An 8,481-nucleotide genomic window follows, 5' to 3' on the forward strand; every position below is an offset into this window, starting at 1 on the left:
AAGGCAAAATCAAATGACAAAGCACATAAAAAACGAAGAAACAAAAAACTGTCATGTTCGTGAATTGGTACAGGCATTTTCAAATGTAGAAAATGGTGGATTAAACCTGGTTTTATAGCGCTAAACATAAGAAATAACTAATGTACTGACGAAATGTAGAATAAAATACACCAGTATAACAAAGTTGCTTTTACAGCATCTGAAGGAAGGAAACTACCGATTTAACTTTAGTCAAGACAAATAAGACAGCAGGAATAAGTGTTGTTTTTATCATTAGTAGGGACTCTGTTGGAACGTCACGTTAAAAAACCTATATCTGCCGCAATGCATTTTTTGCATTTGCAACGTTTTTGTAACTGCAAAATGAACAACTTTTCCCTCACTCTAAAAAATAAATAAAAATAGCTTGAGAAACTACAGTATCTGCGCTTTTAAATTCAGTAATAATCTTATATTTCAACGTGTATATAAGCTTGCAGCAAATCTTTGAACTACGATAAGAGTTGCCGTAAACGTCAGTTTTCAGCTATCGAGACAGACAAATGCTATCCCTTTCCGTTCCTCGCGCTATTTATAGAAAGGTAAACAGACAACGAAAATTCACACACAAATGCAGAAATAAACCAGGAATCTGATTTTGTAAGTATCTCGTGTAAAATTGTAGAAGAAGGTAGGAAATTATTAATATTAACGACATTTTTTTATGTTTTTGCCAAATAATAAGTGTTATTTCTAAAAATAACGGAGGGATCCATACTTTTCAAAAATCTAGAATATTTTCTCCGTAAAATCATGTTGGATATGTGTTGATCTGTTCTACATGAGCAAGGCGCAATCCTAGTAAAGATGGTATGTTTCGTCTAAGAAAAGGAGAATATAGATAGCCGTGAACGTTCACGACGTTACACAAAAGCACACGAAATATTTTCTGATTGGATTCAGATTAGATCGAATAATAAAATCGGCGCTCTGTAGAAGTGTCTTCCTATTTTACAACTTTTGGTATCGGTGATTAACAATTATTTTTTATTTAATACTGTGTTTCAATTTCATCACGAAGAAAACTATAGTAATGTACTCTAATGTACTCACACTGATCACTCAATCGCTGGTCTAGAAATTATTTCTGTTGGTTTGTAATTTAGATATATGGGTTAATTCCCTTTCCAGGTAAAACTTTTGAGGCACTATGCGGGATAATAAATAAAAAGAACTTCATACAGAGTTGGCAGGACAAATAAGCTATATAGTTCCATATATTTTTAACTGACATAATATAATTCCCTATGAACTGTATTATATAGTTAGATGACAGAAGGCTGTAATGTTTATATTATTTGCTAGGCAAATCAGAGAAAAATAATATAATTATGTAAATAGTCAAATAACAATTTCTTGTTTGTAATTAATATGTACTGAAGGGCCCTTTAATTAATAATAGAATGATTTTTTTTTAATTTGATTTGTAGTTCAAATATTGTAAAAATATTTATTATAAAAAGGAAAATGTGGTATGATTGCCAATGAGACAATTGTCCACACTAAGTTAAGAGACACAGAATTTAACAACTATAGGTCACTGTATAGCCTTCAACAATGAGCAAAGCCCATACCACATAGAAAAGCTGTAAAGAGCCTTGAAAAGACAATGTAATTAAACGAGAAAACTAACGACCTAATTTGTGTACAAAATGAACAAATTCAAACATGTAAGTCATAAACAAACGACAACTACTGAATAACAGGCTCCTGACTTGGGACAGGCACATACATACAGAACGGTGGCGGTGTTAAATATGTTAGCGGGATCTTAAGTCCATTTGTTGCAATTTGATATCGATAATTCATTGTTTCCATATATTTGAGTTTGATAAATTATTTTGGATGGAGACTTAATTTAATTATAATGCATTAGATTGAAACTGATATATTGTTTCTGAATTAAAAAAAAATCCTTGCAATGACTCATGAGTTATGTTCTTGTTCTCTCACAAGCAAACCTCAGGCCAATTGACAACATAAAATCAGCATGTACTCAACCACACATGATAAAGCCAGGCATATAAGCAAAAAAAAATCATAATTCTTAGAATTTCTACAAGGTACATACATATAAACAGGATTTTAAAATGTCTGAAATATTTTTAGTATTTTAACATTTTTATGAAAGTAGGTTAATCAAATACATGGGAATATTGACAAAGTTACATCATATCAGTTTGCAACTACAGAAAACAATACTGGAAATTGTTTTTAAATTTTGCATTCATCAGATCTAAACAGAATTTGATATATATGCTTTGCATCCTCCTGAATATAATGAAATATTTGCCACTTGACATTAATTAACCAATCTATATTTTTGATCCTCCTGAATGTAATGAAATATTTGCCACTGGGATTAATTAATCAATCTATATCTTTGATCCTCCTGAATATAATGAACTATTTGTGACTTGGCATTAATTAACCAATCTATATCTTTGATCCTCCTGACTTTTTTTTTAATATTATAATGATTATATATAAAATGAAAAAGGGTTTACATGTTTGTTAAAACATATAGGTATAGAACAAATGGTTATTATTTCTTCTATTTTATACTTTCAGGTTGTGAAACAACTGCTGAGCAATAAGATGGAACTAGCTGTTTGATGAAGGAACTTTTTTTATTCAGTCTTAATTTAGAACATTTTGAAAAATTATTTTGTCCTGTCTTTGTACTTGTTATATAAAGCCAACGAAAAAAAATACCCAAAATAAAGCATTTTATTCTTGATCTTTTAGTATGATTTAATCTTTTCTTGGCAAACATGGCATTCACGATCAATAGGTATAAGAACATGTTGTATGAGTGCCAATGAGACAACTCTCCATCCAAGTCACAATTTGCAAAAAAGAAAAACCATTATAGATCTAAGTACGGTCTTCAACACGGAGCCGAAGTAGGCTGACACTGAATAGTAAGCTACAATCCTCTTCGCTTTCATAAATGTGACCTCCGAATTGGACTATTCACTGGATTTGTTATAACATGAGCAACAAGACGGGTGCCACATGTGGAGTAGGATATACTTACTATTCCGGAGCACCTGAGATCACCCCAGTTTTTGATGGTGTTCGTGTTGCTTATTCTTTAGTATTTTATGTTGTGTCATGTGTACGATTGTTTGTCTGTTTATCTTTTTCATGTTTAGCCATGGCGTCAAGGTTGGGCGGTAAATACCACCCCCCGGTATTTACCGGTATTTACCGCCCCGGACAATTATACTCCGCAAGTGGTCAATACTGGCTAATACTGGTCAATTGATATTTGTCAGTTTATTTTCGATTTTTGACTTTGAATGTTCTTCTGGTATCTTTCGCCCCTCTTCTACAAAAGGCCCTAAAATAGGACTAATGTTAATGCATTTAAAATTGCATGTATATTATTTTTTTTCCTTTTGCACTGCTATAAGACCTGCTCCATTATGTTGGGTTGGGGTTGAGATGGGTCCAATTCCTAAATCCCGAGTTTACTTTTGTTCATCTCGATTTCCAGAGCCTTATTATGACAATATCGCAAAATCCCGATAAAATTACATGCTTTTATATTTTTTGAAAATACATTGATTGATGAATGTGCACTGTTCAAAGCAACCAGTCTGAGTGTCTGTTGTGCAGATTCCCTGTATCTTATCAATATAGTCTAGTTTAAAACAGATTATATATACACAGATACTGCGCTATATTCAAAAACTTAAAAGAAACATAAATAAGTTGTCTAGTTTGAGATAAAAAAAAAAGAAGGCAAAAATGTTCCTCGGTTACTTGATAGTGCATTGTACACGAATTATCACTCTTCATCTCTCTGCAACTTTTGTTGAACTAGTCTGTAGTCAGGATACTATGTCAATAGATGTAGGATGATGTGGTATGAGTGCCATTTTTTTTTATTATAAAGTCTATTTAGCTCTGTGTTATGGGTGATCACTGCAGTGGCGGATCCAAGGGGAGGGTTATGGGGGTTGAAACCCCCCTATTTTTTTGGACGATTAATGCATTTAAATTGGAACATATAGTTGGAACCCTCAACACTCTCCTTTTTGTCCTAGTTTTGGGAATCCACCTTTTTAAAATGACTGGATCTGCCCCTGCATGCACCGCCACAGTGACTGACATTTTTATAACTTTGTAGATTGCATTGAAACAAGATTGTGTAACGCCAAAATCAAAAACATTTTTGGGGATTAAAGTCAGAAGCTTTGGGATGGTTACTTTTCAGTATTACAATACTAATACCCGATAAATGAAAACCCTGATTTACTGGACGTAAATACACATAAATCCCGATTTCGATTAAATTAAATCCAAATATCCCTATGATGATATACTTCGTTTCCGAAATCGGAAGTTAAAAAAAGTGGTCCGACCGTACCCCCCCCCCCCCACCCCCCATTTTTTCCTCACCCTTTTCTCCTTTGTGTTCTCCAGTTTTAAATGCTTATTTTTTTGTCATTTCCACCAAATCAGTTACAATCATAAACATACTTTAAGTAATATAAGAATAACCACTGCCCTGCTAAATATGTTCAGTTTTAGTCAAATTTTTTCTTCTTCAGTTTTTCAATCTCATTACTGTTCTCTCTGTTTATTCCCTTTTTAAATCATTTGAAAAAGCTGATAACTACAACATAAGCTTTAGTAAACAGAAAACATAGTTTTAAAGAGAATGTATCTAAGTTATCAACATTTTTACACTTTTTGTACATGTATATTCAGTTGGCATTAAGGATGAAGAAATTTTGGCAGACAAAAATTGTATTGTCATCAAAGTCCGACACGTGGTAGGGGTCAAAGGTCAAATGATTTTCTGAAACAATATACGTTAAATTTCTTCTGCCATAGGGTACATTCAAATAATACATTGATATTAATTACGAAATACTCCTATAAAAATCCCACAGAGTCCCTATCATTAGTAACACAGTTACTTGGATTGATGGTTCTGTGCTATTAGTGAACGCATCATTAAATTGTTTTTAATACACAAGTTTAATTTTGAGATACCAAACCTGGCACTCAGTTTGTGGTACAAACGGTCAGTTGTCACATGTATGTCACAATAATTAATCAAGAAAAGGTATGATCACAACAAAAACATCTTCTTTTTATCACTTTTATTGTAGATTTAAAAAGAAGATGTGGTAATATTGCCAAAGAGACAATTCCACAAGAGCCCAAATGACACAGAAATTCACAAAGATAGGTCACCGTACGGCCTTCAATAACAAACGAAGCCCATATCACGTATTAAGCTTTAAAATAAATATATTTATATATAAATATTTTATAAATGAACGAAATGCTGATTATGAAAGCTTTTCGTCGATCACTCTTTTGAAACATAAACAAATTGCGATTTATTGTTGTTGAAGAAATGATTGAAATCTGCTTCAAATTACAAATTTTTCCTTAGATCGTATTGAGTGATAAATAATGTTCTCAGCACAGTAGAGTGATATGAAAAAATCGCTAGCGATCAAGGGCGCACGTGCTGTTTTCAATCAAAACATTCTCACTTTTGCCGTATCTGTTCGAGGGAGAACATTAATCTCGCTGAGATGACGAACGATAATCTTTTAATCAATTGTTTTATACTATATCAACACGACGTAAATGAGTTCTTTCCAAAAGTAGTTTTTGTGATAGGTTTTTATATATTGCAATGCTGTAATTTTCCAAAAAACTTTTTTGTAGTTGTAAAGTCCTTTATATCATCTGCATGCAATGTGCATGCAACTGATCAACAAGAACAAGGACTAAATAAAATAAAACAAGGAAACGCATCCTGCATAATAAAGCAAAAAAATGTTTTCTATACATCACTGTCAAAAAGTTTTGTTTAAAAAATGCAAGGTAGTATGTATGACTTACAGAGTAAGGCTTCTTTGCTTCTTAATGTTTTCTTCGCAGTAAAATACCATTTACATCAACCTTTATCCATTATACAATAATCATACAAATTGTACAGTAGCCAGTAAAAATAAAATAATAACTCTATCATCATTTTACCCATGTGTATAACTAGCTACAAATTTGTTAGACACACGTATGACCAATTCGTGTTAAAAGACATTATTCAAACATGTGTGTGGGTTGGTTAAACAATTTAATCAAACTAACATCTTGTATTTTCTAGTTGCTCAGTTGTTTTTGCAATTTACATTTTCTCATGATCTACGGTTAATGTACGTATTTATTACAGATGTACTCACTTCTTAGCAGCATTAAATGACTGTCATATTTTCATTTTTTTCTCATTAACAGTTTTGTTTATGAACGCACCGATGCAAATCAACCAATAAGTCATTTGCCTTTTCTTCTAGATTTAAGATAATACTATATAATTTTAAATATTTCCGTAGATTTTCTTAGATTATAATACCTAAATTGCACATTAGGTATGTTTGTCTTTTAATCAGTTGATCTAGAACGTCATTATATCATACTCAGTTGATCAGAAGCGACGACATTTAATCAATGAAGTTATGTATCGTTCAAAATCTGTCTCATTACGATAATTAGTATCCCTCACAATTTGGTAAGTAATACGAAACATCCATTAGTTTCAGACGAAATACTTTCTGACTACAGCTGTGTTTTCGTCATAATAAGCTTGTGCTTAATCGATAGGTAACCACAAGATGTTTCTTACTACGGTTGTATCTTCATATAATTAAATTTGATAAACAGATGTGTTTAAAAAAAGTTGCATTGTTGGGAATAAACTCATCTTAGATACCAAGACTAAATTTTGTATATACGTTAGAAGCGCGTTTCGTCTACAAAAAGACTCATCAGTGACGCTCGATTCCAAAAAAGTTAAAAAGGCCACATAAAGTACAAAGTTGAAGAGCATTGAGGACCAAATTTCCTAAAAGTTTTGAGGGAAAGGGATTTGTTTTAACTATCATAATGTGTTACTTGGCTGCTGTAGATATGTTTTGTAAATAATTGCCTGTACGCTAACACACAAACGACAAATGAAGGGTAAATACCAAGTCATTAGAGCATTAACTATTTTCAAAATCTAAATATTGTTTTTGTAATATTTCGATTAATCAGAAATCAAGCTAACAATTAAGAACACAAACAATATATTCACGAAGAAAACATATGGATGAACACGAAAAACAATATTGAAATTAAAGGAAGCACACAAAAGGATAAAACGTGTTGTAACGGAATAATAGAAATGAAAAAAAAAATGTTCTTAGCAACATTGATTATAACAAAGATACCTTATGTGATGTAATGTAATACCTTGCTTTTATAAGACAAAATGCAAATTATCCTTTACAGCCCTTGGATGGTGTAAACTTCCATTACATATATTAAGGTTGCCACGGATGCGGCCACTTTCATTTTTGACAAAAACCGTCTGAAAAGTGACATTTTATGACATATTTGATAGGTTTTTCATATTTAAGCTTGAATCGGGGCGTTTTTAATGAGTAACAACATTAACGGTACTAATTTTCCTGCACCAGATGCGCATTTCGACAATACATGTCTCTTCAGTGATGCTCGTGGCCAAAATATTTGAAATCCAAAGCTTATATAAAAGATGAAGAGCTATAATCAAAAAGGTCCAAAAAGTATAGCCAAATCCGTGAAAGGAATCAGAGCTTTGCATGAGGGAGATACATTCCTTATTTTATAATAATTTCTAACATTTTGTAACAGCAAAGTTTAATAAAACAAACAAAAAAGTATTTTCATGCCAGTACCGAAGTACTGGCTACTGGGCTGGTGATACCATTTCAAATCAGTAAATCATTTCAAATCTTTCACATAAACTAATTGAATCAACTAAAATAGACACTTAAGTGTTTAAAAAGTGTTCAAAATCTGTCGTCAGATGAAATCGGTCCTTACCGGACCTACTCCTTTAATGTTCCATAATGATGGCGAATTATTGGTTTTGTTAACCGTCTGAGTAGACCCTCTGTTTATAAATGTCAACAGCCACAATGCGTGAACTAAATCCAATCGTCTGGTTTTGATTGTAATATGCTCCTTATTTTTTTTTAAATTTCTGTGGTTCCTAATTTTTTTTCTCGAATAAATGATGGATCTATAAGCGGAACTAAACACATTTATTCTAAAAACAGTTGTTGGCATGACACGGGTTATGTTCTTCTCATATATGTTATGATGGTATGATACTAAACCCCTAACGGGAAGGATTGTGCCTGATGTTCATATGATGAAATCATAATCTTTCAGTCAGTTTAATTGAAGTCTGGAGCTGGCATGTCAGTTAACTGCTAGTAGTCTGTTGTTATTTATGTATTATTGTCATTTTGTTTATTTTCTTTGGTTACATCTTCTGACATCAGACTCGGACTTCTCTTGAACTGAATTTTAATGTGCGTATTGTTGTGCCTTTACTTTTCTACATTGGTTAGAGGTATAGGGGGAGGGTTGAGATCTCAC

General features: G+C 32.4%; 1 long non-coding RNA gene across 1 annotated transcript; it reads left to right on the forward strand.

Moving 5' to 3' along the window:
* Nucleotides 1-280: 280 nt before the first annotated feature.
* LOC139496137 (uncharacterized) lies at nucleotides 281-2,779 on the forward strand. Its single transcript, XR_011657547.1, has 2 exons — nucleotides 281-639; nucleotides 2,611-2,779. It is a non-coding gene; the product is annotated as an uncharacterized lncRNA (long non-coding RNA).
* The last annotated feature ends 5,702 nt before the right edge of the window (nucleotides 2,780-8,481 follow it).

Source organism: Mytilus edulis, chromosome 11, assembly GCF_963676685.1.
Source record: "Mytilus edulis chromosome 11, xbMytEdul2.2, whole genome shotgun sequence".
Lineage (NCBI taxonomy): Eukaryota > Metazoa > Mollusca > Bivalvia > Mytilida > Mytilidae > Mytilus > Mytilus edulis.